We start from the raw sequence: 20,093 nt of genomic DNA on the forward strand, positions 1-20,093 counted from the left end.
GCCTCCTCCCTCTCTTTCAACCCCCAAATTCAGTTTGTCGGTTTTCTTGAACAGTATTTCCAGGATTCATCCCTTCCTCTCCCTCCAGACGGTCATCTCAAGGGTCCTTGTTTACTACCACAGCAGCCTACTCCCTGATCTTCCTGCCTCCTACTCATTCCCTCTCTCGCCCGTGCTTAGCTCTGCTGCCCGGATCATTTTTCAAAAACATCGTTCTGCACAAATCTCCCCACTGCTCCAAAATCCCAAATGTCATTCACTCTTCTCCACATAAAGAAAGAGTCCTGATCATTGCCTTTAAGTCACTCAATCAAGAATCTCCAGTCTACCTGTTCCCTCTCTTCTCCCACTCTACCCCAGCTCAGACTTTTCATTCATCTCAAGTTAACCTACTCCACTGTGCCTCGTTCTCGTCTTCCCTGTCTCTGTCCATTGGCTCCCACCTTATCCCCTGCCTGGAATTCCCTCCCACTTCAAATTTGACAGATTATAGCTCTCCACATTTTCAACACCCTTCTCAAAGCACATCTCCTCCAGGAAGTCTTCCCAATTAATTTCTAATCTCCCCCGGTTTTATCCCCCCTACTTGCCTCTATCAACTCTGTGCCACCCAAGCACTTAACTGATCAATTAATGGAAACATTTGAGTGCTTACTGTGTGCAGAGCACTATATTATGGACTTGGGAAATTACAATTGAGTTGATAGCTACGATTGCAGCCCTAGAGTAGAAGGGCATGTACCCTCTGAAAGCACACAGTGCATAACTTAGAGTACTGATTCCTTAAGCACTAAGTCTTGGACATAGCCCCTTTTCCTTCTTCCTCTGACGTGTAATTAGAGAAGCAGCATGATGTAGTGGACAGAGCGAGGGCCTTGGAATCAGAACGTCATGGGTTCTAATTCCAGCTCCACCACTTGTCTGCAGTGTGGCCTTGGGCAAGTCACTTCACTTCTCTGTGCCTCAGTTACCTCATCTGTAAAATGGGGATTAAGACCTTGAGCCCCGTGTGAGACAAGGACTGTGTCCAACCTGATAACCTTGCAGCTACCCCAGCTCCTAGAACAGGGCTTGGCACATAGTAAGTGCTTAACAAATACCATTATTATCATTAATTTATTTTAGTGTCTGTCTCCCTCTCTAGATAGTAAATTCCTTGAGCGTAGTGATGCTCTTTCCTAATTTTATTCTACTTTCCTAAGAGCTTGCTCCAGTGCTCTGTTATACTGTACTCTCCCAAGTGCTTAGTGCAGTTCTCTGCACATAGTAAGTGCTCAGTAAATACAATTGATAAAATGCACAGACTAGATTCCCAATAAATACAGTTGACTGTACATCCATTCAGTCGAGCCAGGCCTTCCCCTCCCCAACCAAGGCCCAGGTGGCTGAAGGACATCTTTGTGACATCTGGCAAATCTGCGTACATGGGCAACTCCCCTGCCTTGGCTGGTCTCCAGTGCAAAGAAAAGGTTGAAGACTTTTTTATGGTATTTGTTAAGCACTTTTTATGTGCCAGACACTTCACTAAGCACTGGGATAGATAAAAGTTATTAGGTCGGCCATAGTCCAATGTGGGGCTCACAGTCTTAATTCTCATTTTACACGAGGCAACTGAGGCACAGAGAAGATAAACAACTTGCCCAAGGTCACATAACAGACGTGGTGGAGCAGGATTAGAATCCAGGTCCTTCTGACTCCCAGCCAGTGCCTAAACACTAGGCCATGCTGTTTCTCCTTGTGTTATGGTGGTTCTTCCATTCCCTAGGGAAAGTTCTACAGGGAGGATGACTCTTTGGCTGGACACCCTCAGTTTGACAGGAGGATGCAGGTTGTATTCATTCATTCATTCAATAATAATAATAATAATAATAATAATATGATGGCATTTTTTAAGTGCTTACTATGTGCAAAGCACTGTTCTAAGTGCTGGAGAAGTTACAAGGTGATCAGGTTGTCCCACATGGGGCTCACAGTCTTAATCCCCATTTTACAGATGAGGTAACTGAGGCCCAGAGAAGTGAAGTGACTTGCCCAGAGTCACACAGCTGACAATTGGCGGAGCCGGGATTTGAACCCATGACCTCTGACTCCACAGCCCGTGCTCTTTCCACGGAGCCATGCTGCTTCTCTAATCATACTTATTGAGCGCTTACTGTGTGCCAAGTACTGTACTAAGCACTTGGGAGCATACAATATAACAATAAACAGACACATTCCCTGCCCACAATGAACTCACAAGTCTAGATGGGCAGAAAGACATTAGTATACATAAATAAGTAAATAAATTACAGATATATACATAAGTGTTGTGGGGCTGGCGTGTAGTAGTAGACGGAGCCCCCAGAAAAGTATAGGTGAATGGGGCCAGTGGATGCTAAAGAGGGTAAGCTTGCCTAGAATGACAAGCCAGGTGCCTTGCCTTTGACAGGTTTCAGCCCTTAGCACATGGTGGATGTTCAAGAAATGTGAATCAAGCAGGCGGCTTTGTGTCAGCTCTACCTCTTCGCCTTCTGTCAGGAACTCTCTCCAAGGCCCTGAATCATACCACATTCCTAACGTTTGTTTACTCTGCACTGTGCACGGAGTCCCAGACTGGCTACTGTGACATTGCGCATAGTCCCCTTTTGAAGGCAAAATAACAGTGCATTCATTCATTCAGTCGTATTTACCAAGTGCTTACTGTGTGCAGAGAGAGCACTGCACTAAGTGCTTGGGAAAGTATGACAAAACAATAAACGGATGCATTCCCTGCCCACAAGGAGCTGACGGTCACTCACTGCCCCACTGCACAGGACGTGGAGGATGTGTGCTTGAACTGGGAGTTGGGGGACTGCACCAGAGGTAGCTCAGCCTGGCCTGGATATGTTACCCACACACTGGACAGAGGTGTTAGTAAGTGCCACAGGAAAATAACCCTTTCCCCAATAGTCCAAAAGACACTATTTGCATCCAGCCCCTCTGAGTCTGCTAAGTTGTGTGATGCTAAAACGGATGGGATATGGTCAAGAGGGAGAGGTGGGGAGAGTCATGTGATCAGAGCCAAGTTCCAAGTGCAAAATCACCTAAAATGATCTTGCCTAAATACCATGGGATTACCCAGGGCAATGGAGTCTCTGGAACCATAAATTCCCCTACCTGTAATTAATTTCAACATGTGTCTCCCATAGTAGACTGCAAATTCCTTGAGGGTAGGGATCATGTCTATTAACTCTTGCCTTCTTCCAAGGGTTTAGTACAGCACTCTGCACAGAGCAAGCACTAAATAAATACAATTACTACTACTAATCAGAAGGATGAATCTGAGAAGTTTTTAGAGTAGTAGTGAGAGTATTTAATAAGTGCTTACTGTGTGCAGAGCACTGTACTAAGCACTGGGAGAGAAGACACAGCTTAGGCTTTAGACATGGTCCCTGTCCCTAAGGGGGGTGTTCACAGAAGTTTCTATTCCACTAGCTTCCAATCCCCAGATTCCGTTTCTTCATCATCATCAATCATCACCATTATCACCATCGAACCAATTTGTTTTGTGGCTAAATGTGGCTGTCCTCCGATGCTGTTCCAGAGATTAAAATAGCCACAGTGTCCCTACTCTACAGAACTTTATGACTGAAGAGACAACATCAGCTTGAGCTAATACAATCAAGTAAATACAGGCTTGCACTCAGAATGAATCAACCAATAAACTAGACAAACACATAAATAAATAGCCCTCCATGCCCTGTTCTGAGGTGAGGGTGTGTGAGTGGGAGATTGGGTGAGGCTGGAAAATCTCCACTTCCTATCTCCGCATGTCCTTTTCTGCTTTGAGTTCGGTGACAGAATCAGAGAGCTCAGCCCCATTTAGAGCTTTTAAAAGGTGGACTGTAGTGATATTTCAAAAATTAAATGAAAAACCCACTCAGCATCCTTAACAGCAACATTTATTAGCACTTACTAGGGGATGGCAGAGCACTGAAATATGAGTCTGGGGAGCATACAGTAGAAGCAGAAGGCATGATCCCCATCCTCAAGGAGCGGACAATCTCTGTGTGTAAAATCTGCTTAAGAAGGATTACAAATTCCTAAAACAAAAACAGTAAAGAGGGAAGGAAGCAGGATCATTGTCAGAAGAAGATAGACAAGCAGAGTGGCATAGTGGATAGAGTATAGGCCTGGGAGTGAGGAAGTCATTGGTCGCAATCCTGGCCCTGCCACTTGTCTTCTGTGTGATCTTGGGTAAGTCACTTCACTTCTCTGTGCCTCAGTGACCTCATCTGGAAAATGGAGATTGAGACTGTTAGCCCCATCTGGGGCAGGGACTGTGTCCAACCCGATTTGCTTGTATTCCTGCCAGCACTTAGTACAGTGACTGGCACATAGTAAGTACTTAACAAATACCACGATTACTATTATTATTATTATCTACAATTCTCCTTCTCCACTAAGGCTATAGCAGGAAGAAATGGATTAAAGGGCAGCAAGAGAGACTCAGATTAGAAGGACTTCTTCACTGTGCATTGCCATACCTGGGAAGAGACTATTAAACAGCAGAACAGACAGATATATTTCTGGAGCACAGGACCTTAGGACAATAAAACATGCATTCATCTCCCCCACATTAATCAGTGCCACCTCCCACCTTTAAAGCTTGTCTGCTGAGTGACCTTGAGCAAGTCACTTCACTTCTCTGTGCCTCAGTTACCTCATCCGGAAAATGGGGATTGAGACTGTGAACCTCACTTGGGACAGGGACTGCATCAACTCGATTTGCTTGTATCCACCCCAGCGCTTAATACAGTGCCTGGAACATAGTAAGCACTTAACAAATACCACAAATATTATTTTTAACCCCATCTCCTCAACGGCTCCTCACTTGAGTGGGAAAAGAGAGATAATAATTCTGGTATTATAAATAAATAATGCACATAGCTGGATAAATTAATAACAAATACATAAATTCATGAGCACTGAAGGGACTAAGAGAAGGAGGAATGATTAATCAGAGAAGGCCTCCTGGAGGAGGTGACTCTGAGGTGGGTTTTGAAGAAGAGGGATGGGGTTTGGTGAAGCTGATGGGAAAAGCCATTCCACACAGGGGAAAATTGAAAGTCACAGCAGTTAGGAGGTTTCTCCCAGTGGAACGAAGAGCACGAGATAGGCTGAGGTGGGAGAAGAAAGCGGGGACAAAACGCGACATGTCAGTGGAGAGTCTGGAAGACTCAATGGTGCCATTGGAGATTTTTTGGAAGGAAAGTGCTGTCTCCCAAGTATCCAGCCTAATATTTCCCTGGAAGTTAGCAGTTGATGAGACTGTATCCTACAGCCCCTCAATGGGAATCTAAAACTGAACGCTTGAAGGACACCACCCCCTTCCCCCTCCACAATCCCGCTTCACTGTCAGAGGATGGGAAGCAGAGGAACCAGAAAAAGAAAGTGAGGAAAGGTCAGAGAGATGGGAGGAGAACTAAGAGAGGACACTGTCAGTGAAGCCAAGGTTGGATAAAGTCAGAAGGGCCTGGGTTCTAATTCCAGCTCCTCCATTTGTCTGCTGTGTGACCTTGAGTAAGTCACTTCACTTCTTTGTGCCTCAGTTACCTCTTCTGTAAAATGGGAATTAAGACTGTGAGCACCATGTGGGACATGGACTGTGTCCAATCTTGTTAGCTTGTATCAACCCAAGCACTTAGTACAGTACCTGGTACATTGTAAGTACTTAACAAATAAGTCTCCTTCCTCATACCAGACAGATAATTGCTCTCCCCTGCTCCAAAGCCTTATTGAAAGCACATCTCCTCCAAGAGGATTTCCCTGATTAAGCCCTTCTCTCCTCTTCTTCCACTCCCTTCTGAGTTGCCCTGATTTGCTCCCTTCATTCGTCCTCCCTCCCATCCCCATAACACATGTGCATATATCTGTAATTTATTTATTTGGTTATATTAATGTATGTCTCCCCCTCTAGACTGTGAGCTCACTGTGGGCAGGGAATGTGTCTGTTTGTTGTTATATTGTACTCTCCCAAGTGCTTAGTACAATGCTTTGCACACAGTTAGCACTCAATAAATATGATGGAATGAATGAATGAAATGCCATTTAAAAAATTGTCCATTCCCCATTGAGTCCTGGAGCCCGAAGCCCCAAACCCCAATCCCCAAATCCCAAGCATTCTGCTCTCCTGAGAGACACTCCCTTGTGTTTTGGATCAGTGCATTCTCAGGTGGGGCCTCTCAACCCCATGAAACCACTGTTAAATTTAATCTCTTCTCTGTGGTTCCCCCTCAAACCCTAAAACAACACCTCATCATTTGTATTTGGAAGCAACAGAAGACATCAACAAAATGTCACTGTCCAGTTGCATAAATCAAGAGTCAGAAGGAGGGTGCACATTGGGTCTTGGAGAAGAAACTGGGGGTAGAAATCTTTCCCAACCTCTTCTTACCCAATCCACAAAGGGGGCATCCTCTCCGTGTCAAGCAATCAATGGATGGTATTTGTTGAGCACATGCTGTGTGCTAAGTGCTGTAATAACCTGTTGAGAGAAAACAATACAATAGATTTGACAGAGTTGTCCTCTAGACTGTAAGCTCATTTGTAGGCAGGGAATGTGTCTATTAACCATTATATTGTACTTTCCCAAGTACTTAGTACAGTGCTGTACACACAGTAAGCACTCAATAAATAGGGTTGAATGAATGAAAGGAGCTAGAGCTAGCACTGGGAGGGGAAGGAGATTGCTGACCCTGCTGGCTCCAAAGTCATTCTCCCCCCACCCCCCACCACTCCTCCTCCTCCTGTGTTTTAGAGTAAACACCCCTTCATCTATTCACATTCCCACTCAGCTGCCTCTCTGCCAATTACCTTGCATGTGCAGTCAGGAAAGATTTCCACTGATGCACATTTCTGCTCACCTGCATGAGATCAGATGCCGGAAGAGATAGGATTGTTTCACTGGTTCAGCAATGGACCCAGGCTACCCAGGTTTCAAAAAAAAAAAGAAACCAAAAAAAACCCCTTGACTTTCTAAATCATCATTGACCCCAGTCTCCCTGCCACGGCCCAGTAGCCAATAAGTGCTCCTTGAGGCAGTGCTACTCGCTCCCATGATTTGTTCCCAGGACTGGATTCTTACGAGGGAACAAGTGTTAAGCTGATTTACCAGTCAGTCAGTCTCATTTATTGAGTGCTTACTACATGCAGAGCACTGTATTAAGCGCTTGGGAGAGTACAATACAAAAATCAACAGACACATTCCCTGGCCACAATGAGTTTACGTCCAGAGTGGATTTTGATGTTTCTCTCCTGCTGCTCTCTGCTCTTTCCCTTCCTCCATTGATCCAAGCTAATGGTGGCAGCTAAGAATCCTATTTTAGAACCTGATGAGAGAATCTAACCCTATGTTTGAATTGCTAGTCAAGAAAAGAGAAAATAAAAATATGATTTTACATAAGAATTTGATGTATGAGATCGCTTTCGGGCAAGGAGGCAGCCCGATTGATTTTAAGATCATCTAACTTCTCCCTCACATCCTCTCCCATTTGGCCTCCTTTTGCAGGGTGGTTCCTGGAAGCCCAAGGGGCTGTTATCCACATCTGCATTGGGAGTGGATACACAGCTACTTTCCTCTCCATTGAGCCTGAACCTTTCAGCTGTGTTGGCTATGGGAGGCTTTTGCTTATGCAATAAGCATCTCTGGGAGGTCAGGGAGATTGCAATGTCACACTAAGATCACTCTGGGGGAGACTGTTGACTCCTGCAAAAAATAGTGTTTCCTCATAAAGCCAGTTTGATTGTTTGGACTGGTCAGCCTGAATAAAGTGCTTTGGACAATACGGAGGAAAAGCATTTTATAACACAGAGGGGTTGGATCGTGAAATGCTGGTGGTTGCAATGAGCAATGTGCTTGTGGATGCAATCAGAGAGCAAATTGAGAAGCAGTGTGGTTTATTGGATACAGCACCAGCCTGGGAGTCAGAAGGACCTGGGTTCTAGTCTCAGCTCTGCCATTTGTCTGCTGTGTGACCTTGGGCACGTTATTTCACTTCTCTGGGCCTCAGTTACCTCATCCGTAAAATGAGGACTTCCCAAGAGCTTAGTACAGTGCTCTGCACACGGTAAGCGCTCAACAAACACGATTGAATGAATGAATGAATGAGGACTATGAATGTGGGCCCCATGTGGGACATGGACTGTGTCCAACCTGATGAGCCTGTACTAGCCCAGCGCTTAGTACAGTGCCTGGAAAATAGTAAGGGCTTAACAAATACCATTTAAAAAAAAAATCTGTGGGCTGGTGCTTTAAAGAACTATTTCTACATTAGGGTGTGTTCAGTCCGGATTTCTCCAGATACCACCTCCAACTACCGCACTCTGCTCCCACAGCTCTGGAGCAGCCTGAGTTAAAGGGCTTCCCCCTGCATTCCCGAACATTGGGATTCCCTCCTGGAGACTAGCCTAGGCAAAGAGGGAGGCCCTCCTTGGGTAACAGAAAGGCTGGTTAACATACCCAGCTCCAAGGGCTCTGGTTTGATTTCAAGTAGGAAATGCGGCTCAAGAGCTCCCTCTTGGAACTGCAGATTGAAGTTCCACGCATTCTGAGAGTCAGAGTGGGTCCCGTGCGGTGCCTAGGAAGTGAATACGCTAAAATAATAATAATAATAATGGCATTTGTTAAGCGCTTACTATGTGCAAAGCACTGTTCTAAGCGCTGGGGGGGATACAATGTGATCAAGTTGTCCCAAGTGGGGCTCACAGTCTTAATCCCCATTTTTACAGATGAGGTAACTGAGGCTCAGAGAAGTTAAGTGACTTGCCCAAGGTCACACAGCAGACTTGTCGTGGAGCAGGGATTCGAACCCATGACCTCTGACTCCAAAGCCCGGGCTCTTTCCATTGAGCTGGGGATCACATCTACCAACTCTATTGTACTCTCTGAAGCACTTAGTACAGTGTTCTGTGCCCAGTAAGCACTTTGTAAATCATCAATCGTATTTATTGAGCGCTATGTGCAGAGCACTGTACTAAGCGCTTGGGAAGTACAAATTGGCAACACATAGAGACAGTCCCTACCCAACCGTGGGCTCACAGTCTAAAAAATAAATACCACCGATGGATTGATTTCATGTTACTGCGCTAAAAAGTAACGATAGGTAAAATATCAAAATGGAACTGCAAGCAACTCCTAGAAAAGTAAAAGTTATCAAGGCCTGCTTATGAGATTAAGTACCACAGTCCAGAGAGGATTAGACATAGGACCGAAGTTCTGATAAACAGTTTTATGAATTGATAGTGTTTAGTGTCCACTGTGTGACCTTGGACAAGTCCCTTAGCTTCCCTGGCCTGAGTTACCTCATCCGTAAAATGGGGATTAAGACTGTGAGACCGATGTGGGACAGGGACTGTGATTTGCTTGTATCTACCCCAGCATTTAGTACAGTGCCTGGCAAATAGTAAACGCTTAACAAATGCCATAATTACAATAATTATCATTACTGAATGCTTATTAAGTGCAGAACACCGAAATAAGTACTTGGGAGAGCACAACAGAATCAGTTTATGAGATCCCTGCCCTTAAGACACTTACAATCTAGTGGAGGAGACAGATGATAGAACAAATTAAAGATTGGAGGAAATAGTATAAAATATGTTCATAAGAGGTTTGGGGAATTGTGGTTAAGTGCCTAGGTGTCCTGCAACTGCTGCGGTGACAGTTGGGGGGACATAGAGTGGGAAAATTAGAAAATATTTGGGGAAGGCCTCCTGGAGGAGATGTGATTTCAGAGGGGCATTGATAGAACAAGTCCTGACCTATGTGGTGGTTGTTTGGATGGAGAGGAAGGAGGAGTCTGGGAAATTTTACAGAGGAAAGATTTGGGGACAGATTGAATATGGGGATTGACAGTGGGGGAGGAATCTAGGATTATGCCAGGGTTGTGGGCTTCAGATATGGGGATGATGGTGATATTAACTGCGATGGGCAAGTTAGGTGGGGGTGAGGATTTGGGAGGGAAGACGAGGACTTCAGCTCTAGACGTATTGAACCTGAGGAATCAGTGGTGCAACCCATGTCCTGTGCGGCATGGCCTCGTGGATGAAGCACAGGCCCTGGAGTCAAAAGGAAGCTGGGTTCTAATCCTGCCTCCACCACTTGTCTGCTGTGTGAACTTGGGCATGTCACTTCACTTCTCTGTGTCTCAGTTCCCTCATCTGTAAAATAGGGATTAAGACTGTGAGCCCATGTGGGACAGGGACTGTGTCCAACCTGACAACCTTGTATCTACCCCAACGCTTAGTACGGTGCCTGACATATAGTAAGTGCTTAAATGTGAGATTACAGAGAAGGAGAGGGGCCAGGGTTAGCGAGGGAGAGTTGGGAGCCATCCGCCTAGTGGGGCCAGTTATATCAGTCCTATAGGCCAACCGGCTCAAGTGCCGGGCATCCCTGGCAGATGACAGAACTCCTCCAGGGTCAGCTTGGAACTGTGTAGGCACTAAGGGTTGTTATAGCTCCAGTCCAGAGCTTTCTCTGGGTTCTATTCAGGCCTGTCCAGCTTCAAGTCTGGAGAAATCTTGGACTGATGGGTTAGTACTAGACCCCCTCTGAGAGGTGATAGAGGAGCCCAACAGCCTCAGGGTAGTTTCGGCTCCTCGAGGCTTGTTGTGGGCCACACTGTGCCTGCACCATTTTAGGGATCGGTAGCATCCAGGGCCTGAACTTCTGGTTCGGAGGCACAGCCAGAGACGAGGCCCCACTCTAAACCACAGCCAGGCCCTGGCAGCTAGGTGGCTGGCACCCAGGCCCTGGCAGTTAGGTGGCTGGCACCCAGGCCCAGGCTGGCTGACCCTAGAGCTGTCCTAGTGGCCCAAAGTGTGGCAGCTGGTGGGACGGGAGCTCTGGCCAGCCCGGGGCTGGGTCTTGTCCGAGGTCCTGACCCAAGGTCCCTGCTGGGTGGGCCGTGGGAGGGAATGGTGGGGTTGGGCCAGGGGGGCAGCCCAGCCCTGTGCCTGGGCCCTGCTGGCACATCCCTGCCCCGGCATGTGCCCCGCCCCCGAAGTCTGGTTCTACCGGAAGTCTGGGGATGCAGTGGCCTCCCCAAGAGAGGCCAGGGAAAGATGGGTGCTCTGAGGAGAAACCTTGCTAATTCCCAATTCAGGGCACTCATTTAAGACACTCACCAAGAGCCCTGAAAGGTCATGAATGAACTCAGCTTCCAAAAGGGCCAAATTCTCATCTGCAGGAGTTGACAGGGGACACTTGGGCACCAGGGGAAGGGGAGTGGTGATCAGAACTCCAAAAATAAGGCGGCCCGACTCCATACCTGAATTTAAAACTCTTAAATCCCCATCAGCCTGTTTTGCTCCCTTTAGGTTTTAGTCTGTTGAGTACCAGCAAAGGCCTGGGTATTAGAAGAAAACCTGTCGTACTAAAGGGTAAAAGAACTGGAGGTAAAAATTCTGCCAGGACTGGAGGAGGAGGTTGGCAGATAATTCTAAATTACGAATGAGGAATGCAAACAGGAAGTATCGCAAATGAAAACCTGCCTCACACGTGGGCACAAAGGGCATGTGCTGTGATGCCAAACCAAGAACAATATAGGAAAGGCTATTACACTGATGATGCATACATGGGATTAGCCTAATTCCAAAATGAGGGGGATGGAGGAGGAGCAGAAGGAGGAGGCGGGGACTGTCCCTGTGTGGGAAGAGTCAAAGGGAGAAAAGGTGGGGAGGTAGTGCTGGTGGGCCATTGCATAACCGAGAACAGCATTAACTTGTAGCTCTGCAAACACATTCTCAACCATATCAGAAACCCGTGGGTAGTGTCCATTCCTTTCATTCATTCATTCATTCATTCAATCGTATTTATTGAGTGCTTCCTGTGTGCAGAGCACTGTACTAAGCGCTTGGGAAGTACAAGTTAGCAACATATAGAGATGGTCCCTACCCAACAACGGGCTCACAGTCTAGAAAGGGGCGATAGACAACAAAACAAAACATGTGGACAGGTGTCAAGTCATCAGAATAAATAGAGAGAAAGCTAGATGCACATCATTAACAAAATAAATAGAATACTAAATATGTACAAGTAAAATAAATAGAGTAATAAATCTGTACAAACATATATACAGGTGCTGTGGGGAGGGGAAGGAGGTAGGGCAGGGGGATGGGGAGGAGGAGAGGACAAAGGGGGCTCAGTCTGGGAAGGCCTCCTGAAGGAGGTGAGCTCTCAGTAGGGCTTTGAACGGGGGAAGAGAGCTAGCTTGGCGGATGTGAGGAGGAAGGGCATTCCAGGCCAAGGGGAGGACGTGGGCCGGGGGGTCGACGGCAGGACAGGCGAGAACGAGGTACTGTGAGGAGGTTAGTGGCAGAGGAGCGAAGGGTGCAGACAGGAATGTAGAAGGAGAGAAGGGAGGTGAGGTAGGAGGGGGCGAGGTGATGAAGAGAGACCTGGGTCTCTTCTTGAGCCAGATCTCCCTGGGTGGTGGGGGGCGGGAGGGGGCAGGGAGATGTGGTTACCTGGGAAGAAACCCACCCACCTCCCACTACCCAGCAGCTTCTTCTGCTTTGCAGCCCAGCAGCAAACCTTGGACCAGTCATGATATCAAAGATCGAAGCATCAGGCCACTGTGTTTTGTAGTGTACTGTGGTTTGTGGTCAATTGTCACTGGTTGACATGATATCATGTTACTCACTACAGTGAAATTTACACTGTGCAAGGTTGAAAGCAACTCCTCCTTCACTTTCCGCAGCCCCACCAGAAAATGGCAATGTCTGGTTGGGAATTTAAATTCGAAAGGAGAGGGTCCCCAGGGGAAAGTTGTCCAACCCAGCTGGGGAACTGATCGCTCAGCTCATTAAAAAATATCCAATCTGATGGCCTGGAGTTTGTCAGTTGACCCTCACTCACCATTTTACATCGCTGCTGCATCTTCTAGGCAGTTTTCCGGTCTGTCTCCATCCCGACTCTGCGAAATGAAAACTCTGGAGCAGATCCCCACAGATAAAGCCTAAGCACTTTCCAACATGAGTGAGTTTAGTCACTGGCTCTTGCCAAGGCCAAGCACCAGAGCCCTGCCCATGTGGACATTCTGGAGCCAGGCTTGGCCCCACCTCCAAAAGGCCTAATGAGTGACAGGACCAAAGCACCTGGTTCTTTTAGCTATTCCCAAACATGCCCACTTGGAGCTAAAATGAGTTCTCTTTGTAGGGAGGGAATTCCAAGTCCTCCTGCTAGCAGCCCCCTCATGCATGCTCAGAAGGGTAGCTGAGATGGTATTTTTTATGGTATTTGTTAAGTGCTTACTATGTGCCAGACACCGTACTGAGCGATGGGATAGATACAAGCTAATCAGGTGGACACCGTCCCATTCCCACATGGGGCTCACAGTCTTAATCCCCCATTTTACAGATGAGGGAACTGAGGCCCAGAGAAGTGAAGTAACTTGCCCAAGGTCATGTAGCAGACAAGTGGCAGAGTCGGGACTAGTACCCAGGCCTTCTGATTCCCAGGCCCATGCTCTATCCACTGGGCCATGCTGCTTCTCAGCCACATGGCTTCTCACATGAATGCCACTGGGATAAACGTGCACCCAGAAGTCTTGCAGAGGGTTCAGGGTGACCGCTTGGGACCATTCTGTTCAAGTTCAAATGACCCAACCATTAACCAGTCCCAGGACAGCTGACCAAGTGAAGGTTGCAGAACATATTCTTATTATTATTATCAATATCATTATTATCATCATATTTATTAAGCACTTATGTGTCAGGCACTGTTCTAAGCCCTGGTGCATTGATGCAAGTCAATAATAATAATAATAATGGCATTTGTTAAGCACTTACTTTGTGCAAAGCACTGTTCTAAGCACTTGTCAGGCCCAGTCCCTGTCCCTCAAGGGGCTCCTAGTCTAAATAGGAGGGGGAGCAGGTGTTGAATCCCCATTTTACAGTTGAGGAAACTGAGGCACAGAGAAGTTAAGTGGCTTGCCTGAGGTCACACAACAAGTAATTGGCAGAGTCAGGATTAGAACTCAGGTTCTCTAACTCCCAGGCCCAGGCTCTTTCCACTAGGCCATGCTGCTTCTCCTAGGGAGGATTTTAGAAGTGGTAATAGTAGTGGTGGTAGTAGTAGAATAGCGGTAGTACTAGTCGTGGTAGTTGTAACAGTAGCAGCAGCAGGATTTATTGAGCATCTATTTGGTAATTCTAGGTGGTTGGGAAGTACAGAATAATGAAATGATGTGTTACCTGCCCTCAAGGAGCTTAGCCTCTAATGTTTGGTTGGGACATGGGTGATAAGTATAAAAATATTGACAAGCGTGGTGAAAATAAATTGAAGAGAATATGTGAATACTAAGGTAGATACAAATAAGTTCATAAGTGCTAAGTGTATAGGAATTATCCATTTCTATCCCTAGGCACTAAACTAGATAAGCACAGAGTGGCTTAGGCATGGAGGAGATATTTAGTAAATACTGATATTTACAAAAACCTCCTAGGACCTGTCCAGAACACAAAAGAGATAGTGTCTGATCTCACAAAATTTACATGCTGAAGTCCACCCTGTTAACAACTGATGACCTACCAGATTCTTTTACCCGCTTCTCAATCCATCCCACTCCCACCAACAAAATTAAATATCAATGTGGGCATAAGAATGAACAGTATCTAGTGAGCACTAGGTTGTATTAAGTACTTGGAGAGCATCTAAGAGAAGTTACAGAGGGAGACCCTGCCCTCCAGGAACACTACAACCAAATGGGGGGAAATCTGTAAATACCTATAAATTATGTTATAAATTATTTATGTTAATTTCTGTCTCCCCCTCTAGCCTGTAAGTTTGTTCTGAGCAGTACTTACCAACTCTCTTGCACTGCACTCTCTCAAGCATTAAACACTCAATAAATATGTTGATGATGTTGGTGAGAAGATGGTTTTAAGAGTAAGAAAATGGGGGAAAAAAAGAGTAGAAACAAGCAAGTCATTAAAACAAATATGCAACCCAAGTGCATGCGTGGGTGATGGAGGAGGAGAGGATTAATTGGGGATTGCCTCTTGGAGGTGCTTCTCGGACTTCAGTGGGGCAAAGCTGAAGGGAATAGCCATTTCAAGGGAAAGGAATGAGCTATGGGTCAGAGACAGGAACACCCAAAGCAGGGGACAGTTTGGAGGTTTCCTTAGGAAGAGAAGAGAACATGAACTGGGGAGTAGTGGGAGAAGGGAGGAGACAGATAAGAGGAAGGTGGCTAGAGGGGAGCCGCAAAGTGAAGTTTAGGAGCCTTGGTTTCAGACGAGAAGGAATAGGAAGCCTTCAGAGAATTGAAGGAGGGGAAAGATGCCTGCTTGCACTGATAAAAAAAAGTAGTTGCATATTGCTATATGTAAGACAGACTGACGAGTGGAGAGGCTGGATTTTATGGAAGTTAGGGAAGCTGTTACAGGAGTACAACTGGGTGGAAATGAGAGTGGGTCCCCAGGAGGGAAGTTGTAAAGGCACACCTGTGAAATAGTCTAGAGGGGGAACTGCAGGACTTTGACAGAATGTGAGATGTAATGATAGTAATGGTGATAAAGGTAATAATACTTGTGCTATCTGTTAAGAGCTTAATGTGTGCCAGACACCGTGCTAAGCGCTGGGGTAGATAGAATATAATCAGGTTGGACACAATCTCCACCCCACATGAGTCTCACAGTCTAAAGTGAATGAGAGAGAGGAATGAACAACGGCTTCAAGGTTGAAAGCGCTGATGAGGAAGTTTGAGGGAAGGGGTTGCATTGCAGAAAAAGTAGGCACCAAAATGTGGTACAGTCAGGGATCTGAGAGGGAGCAAGATGGTATTTCCAATGGTTAATAATAATAATTATGGTATTTGTTAAGTGCTTACTATATGCCAGGTACTATACTAAGCACTACAAGGCTCTGCCAGTTCAGGGCGCCAGAAGAAATGCAGTTGTGCTCTACCCCCTCAGAGAGGTTTGAGTGGGGAGAGGCTGGCCCTGGAGATGTGGGAGGGCAAAACTGAAGTTTGATAAACGTCATGTCCCGGGGCCCCAATAGCACCTTATCTTTCCGGGGAAGACTCGCAAAGCACATGCATTCATCCCCTTTCCCCCACACCACCACCTACCCCACTGCAATCCAGAACTCCCAGCACCTTAACCAGGAAGGGCAGTGAGGCTCCTAGGACAACCAACCTGGCCTCTTCTGACAACACTGTCAGCAACCTCCACCCAGCCATGTGGAAATCAGAGCTTTGCCTTGCGTCAAGTTGGAACTCATTCTTCAGGAAAGTTCAGAGCCAGTTTCTAAATGACTGAACGGTCATCAGGAAGCAGGCTTCCAAGAGAGGGGCAGGATTGGCACGATCTCTGAAAAGGGGTTACATGGCAGTTCAGGAATGAAGAGAGCAGAGATGAGATAAGCTTTAAAAGCTGGCCTATTTTTAAACTCCCCCTAGAAAGAAGATTAATCATGATGATTATTATTGGTTCAACTTGCCCACCCCTTTACTGTCTGCGCGTGCGCATACACACACACACACACACAAACACAAAACAAAAACCCCTAACTAAACAGAGGAACGTCTCAGTCCCAAACTCTACTACCTGGTTCCCCCTACCCACTTGCCATTCACTGCTGAAAGGAATATTTAGTCTGGCCCCGCAGAGCTGGAAGAAGTGAATGTGAAACAAATCAATGCTATTCACTGAGTGCTTGCTGTGCGCAGAGCACTGTATTAAGCGCTTGAGAGAGGACGATAGAGTAAACCTGAGTAAAACAGAGTATGAAACAGAGAACTTGTTTGGAACCTAATCACCTAGCCATGAGGACACAAATCCCATGTCTGGCCCTGTGGTTCCAACCGGCTGCTATAACCGCAGTGGCAGACAGGTGCGACTAGATGGAATCCAGCCAGATTTCCCAGGTAGCCATAGCCCCATTTGACTCAGCAGGGCTAAAGGATGTGGGAAAGGGGCAGAGGCTGAGGGATGTCTTGCAGGCTAACATCCTTTGACTCCTGTACTAATTTTAAGCCAAACTAAATGCTGTGACCTAAAGAGAAACAGTGTGAGCCTAGTGGATAGAGCATGGGGCTGGGAGTCGCAAGGACCTGGCTTCTAATCCCGGCTCCGCCACTTGTCTGCTGTGTGATCTTGGACAAGTCACTTCACTTCTCTGGGTCTCAGTTACCTCATCTGTAAAGTGGGGATTAAGACTGTGAGTCCTGTGTGGGATACGGGTGGTGTCCAACCTGATTAGCTTGTATCTACCCCATTACTCAGTATGATGCCTGACACAAAGTGCTTAACAAATACCTTTATTATTATTATTTTTATTATTATCATTAGTAAGTCAGATCCAGAATCACCAACTCCATGTGGAGCTGGGTGACTATTACCCTCTTGCTGTGGGGTCCTTCCTGTCACTCCCAAGGCACGCCCTGCTTGTCCCCCAAAAGACCCTTTTTGCCCCCTCACTAAAAAAGAAAAATGGTCAGACCACTGTCCCACCCAGCCCAAAATCCTGATTCCAATAAAAGCCACAAGAAATTTCTCTAAAAGCTTAGAGAAATCAGGAGATAGCTTCTCTTCTCGACATTTATCCTAATGGCTAGGGGCATCCCATCTAATTCCCCAAACTTTACCCCCTCCGCAACCCTAGCTGTGTCTACTAACCCATCATGTATTGCTTGCCTGTGAATTGAGCCAAACCCCTTTCAAACCGACTGATATTTTCTACCTGTGCAACTTCCTGTGGTCATGAATTCCATAAGCTTCCTACCTGCTGGGCGAAGAAGGTTTCTTTCTGTTTGTTTTGAAACTGCCACCTTCAAGCTTCATCGGGTGCCCTCTCATCCTGGTGCTATGGGATTTGGTGAACAATTCCGTGTTCGCTCCTGCCCACTTCCTCCATGGGACAGAAGCCCCGAAGTTCCTCCATGGTACTGGGGCCTTTAGGTTTCTCCATGGGACAGAAGGCCCAAAGTTCTTCCATGGGATGGGGGACCTGAGGTTCTTTCATAGGACAGGGGCCCTGAGATTCCTCTATGGGACAGGAGCCCAGAGGTTCCTCCATAGGACAGGGGACCTGAGGTTCCTTCATGGGACAGGGGTCCCGAGGTTCCTCCACGGGACAGGGGCCCTGAGTTTCTTCCATGGGACAGGGGCCCTGAGATTCCTCCATAGGACAGGAGCCCCGAGGTTCTTCGATAGGACAGGGGCCCTTAGGTTCCTCCATGAGGCAGGGAGCCCAAAGTTCTTCCATGGGACAGGGGACCTTCATGGGATAGGGGTCCCGAGTTTCCTTATTGGGACAGGAGTTCTGAGGTTCCTTCATAGGACAAGGGGCCCTGAGGTTCCTTCATGGGACTGGGGACCTGAGATTCCTCCATGGGACAGGGACCCTGAGATTCCTCCATGGGACAGGAGCCCCGAGGTTCCTCCATGGGACAGGGGACCTGAGGTTTCTTCACAGGACAAGGGGCCTTGAGGTTCCTCCATGGGACAGGGGACCTGAGGTTTCTTCACAGGACAAGGGGCCTTGAGGTTCCTCCATGGGGCAGGGGCCCCGATGTTCCTTCATGGGCCAGGAGCCCCGAGGTTTCCGTTAACCCCCTGAGATTCCTTCCTCCGCGGGGGTCCTGGAAGGCTCAGGGCCGGGGCCTAGCTGGGGTGAGGGAAGGCTGCAGCCTTGGGGGGGCTGGGGAGAGGGGGAGAGCACAGTCCTCGGGTCAGATATAAAGCGCCTTCCCGTGGCTCTACAGCCTCCAGTGACCCTGAGCATGGGGGTAGAGGGGGGCGCCGGGCGCAGGGGGCGCGCAGCAGGGGCCGCGCAAACTCCGCTGGCGTGCGCTCCGGCGACTCCCTCCCGTCCCGCCCCTCCTCCTCCTCCTCTCCTCCCCCTCCGCCTGCTTTTCTTCCTCCTCCTCCTTCGGCCGCCCGCCTTCTCTTCCTCGTCCTCGCCCTTCTCCGCCGGAGCGCATCCATCCTCCACGCTCCGACCCCGACCCCGGCCCCGGCCCCGCCGCCGCGCAGGTAATCCCCTCCCGGGCTGGGATTCGGGGCTGGGCAGGGCGGGAGGCTGGGAACTCGGACTCCGGGCTTCCCCCGAGCAGGCGGCGGCCCGGCTCCATCTCCGCGGCTCTCCGCGGGCTCCCAAGCTCGCAGGGGGCTGGGGCCGCGCACCGCTCCGCGCACAGTTGCGCACCGCCCCGCGGAGACAGAGCGCCGAGCGGGGCCCGGCTGGGATGTCCGTAGATTGGGAAGAAGACTGGGATGTCCGTGGATGCCCGTCCCCGGCCAGCCGGGATCCCCCCTATCCTCCACACCCCGACATCCCTAAAAATAAAAATAATAACGATAATAATAATAAATACTTGTTAAGCGCTTACTATGTGCCCAGCACTGCTCTAAGCGCCACCAGTCTCAGCCCGCTTGGGCTGGGATTGCACGTTTCCGTCCCTGGCCCGTCGCGGCCTCCGCGGATAATAATAATAATAATAATAATAATAATAATAGCATTTGTTAAGCACTTACTATGTGCAAAGCACTGTTCTAAGCGCTCGGGGGGGGATACAAGGTGATCAGGTTGTCCCACATGGGCTCACAGTTTTAATCTCCATTTTGCAGATGAGGTAACTGAGGCCCAGAGAAGTGAAGTGACTTGCCCAAATAATAATAATAATGATGGTATTTGTTAAGCACTTACTATGTGCAAAGCACTGTTCTAAGCGCTGGGGGGGGGGGGATACAAGGTGATCAGGTTGTCCCACATGGGGCTCACAGTTTTAATCTCCATTTAGCAGATGAGGTAACTGAGGCCCAGAGAAGTGAAGTGACTGGCCCAAAGTCACGCAGCTGACAATTGGCGGAGCCGGGATTAGAACCCATTACCTCTGACTCCCAAGCCCGGGCTCTTTCCACTGAGCCACGCTGCTTCTCTGTATAATAATACTGATGGCATTTGTTAAGCACTTACTATGTGCAGAGCAGTGTTCTAAGTGCTGGGAAGGATACAAGGTGATCGGATTGTCCCAAGTGGGGCTCACATTCTTCACCCCCATTTTTACAGATGAAGGAACTGAGGTACAGAGAAGTTAAGTGACTTGCCCAAAGTCACACAG

The 20,093-nt window shown here is 47.8% G+C and overlaps 1 protein-coding gene across 1 annotated transcript in view; it reads left to right on the forward strand.

Moving 5' to 3' along the window:
* Nucleotides 1-18,963: 18,963 nt before the first annotated feature.
* Nucleotides 18,964-20,093, forward strand: part of SCNN1B (sodium channel epithelial 1 subunit beta) — an 82,245-nt gene continuing 81,115 nt past the window's right edge. Inside the window, exon 1 of the mRNA XM_038762285.1 lies at nt 18,964-19,005. The gene's annotated coding sequence lies outside the window, so the exon portion shown is untranslated. The remainder of the gene's footprint in view (nt 19,006-20,093) is intronic.

This window comes from Tachyglossus aculeatus, chromosome 21 (genome assembly GCF_015852505.1).
Source record: "Tachyglossus aculeatus isolate mTacAcu1 chromosome 21, mTacAcu1.pri, whole genome shotgun sequence".
Lineage (NCBI taxonomy): Eukaryota > Metazoa > Chordata > Mammalia > Monotremata > Tachyglossidae > Tachyglossus > Tachyglossus aculeatus.